Source organism: Cariama cristata, unplaced genomic scaffold (genome assembly GCF_000690535.1).
Source record: "Cariama cristata isolate BGI_N322 unplaced genomic scaffold, ASM69053v1 scaffold19324, whole genome shotgun sequence".
NCBI lineage: Eukaryota > Metazoa > Chordata > Aves > Cariamiformes > Cariamidae > Cariama > Cariama cristata.
This window is the reverse complement of record NW_009614885.1, coordinates 1,785-2,236: the sequence shown is the minus strand read 5'-3', so window position 1 is coordinate 2,236 and position 452 is coordinate 1,785. Positions and strand designations below refer to the sequence as shown.

The 452-nt window shown below is 57.7% G+C and overlaps 1 protein-coding gene across 1 annotated transcript in view; it reads right to left on the bottom strand.

Moving 5' to 3' along the window:
• Positions 1 to 452, bottom strand: part of ZNF395 (zinc finger protein 395) — a gene marked incomplete at its 5' end in the record, with an annotated part of 2,955 nt that overhangs the window by 734 nt on the left and 1,769 nt on the right. The window lies entirely within an intron of this gene.

Genomic DNA, 452 nt, shown 5'->3' with positions numbered 1-452 from the left:
CCCACATGCTGCCCCCCAGGCATTCACCTCCCTGTGAAGACCAGCCTGTGGGCACCAGGGGTGGGATGGAAATCCCTGTGCATCCCCTCCGCCAGCGCCGGATCCTGCTAACACGGGGCACGGCACACGCGCCGTGTCACCCTTCGTTGGGGCACAGCAGCTTCTGCACTCCTGCAACTGCTTTCGGCTGCATTTCCAACCACATGCACCATTCTGATCTCTCTGTTTATATTTTTGCACCTATTCACGTAGGCTTTCTGCTTTTAGATGATGTCACATCTGTTCCCTGGGATGAGAACGGACATACACGCAGTTTATGGATCTATACACCCTGTCCCTGCACTAGCTTGCAGCACCAGAACAGCACTCAGCTCTCAAGCAGCCCCTGGGACAAGGGCCACTAGCCCAGGGTGCCCAGGGGGCCACTGTGCCAGGTCCCCAAGTAGCCTGTG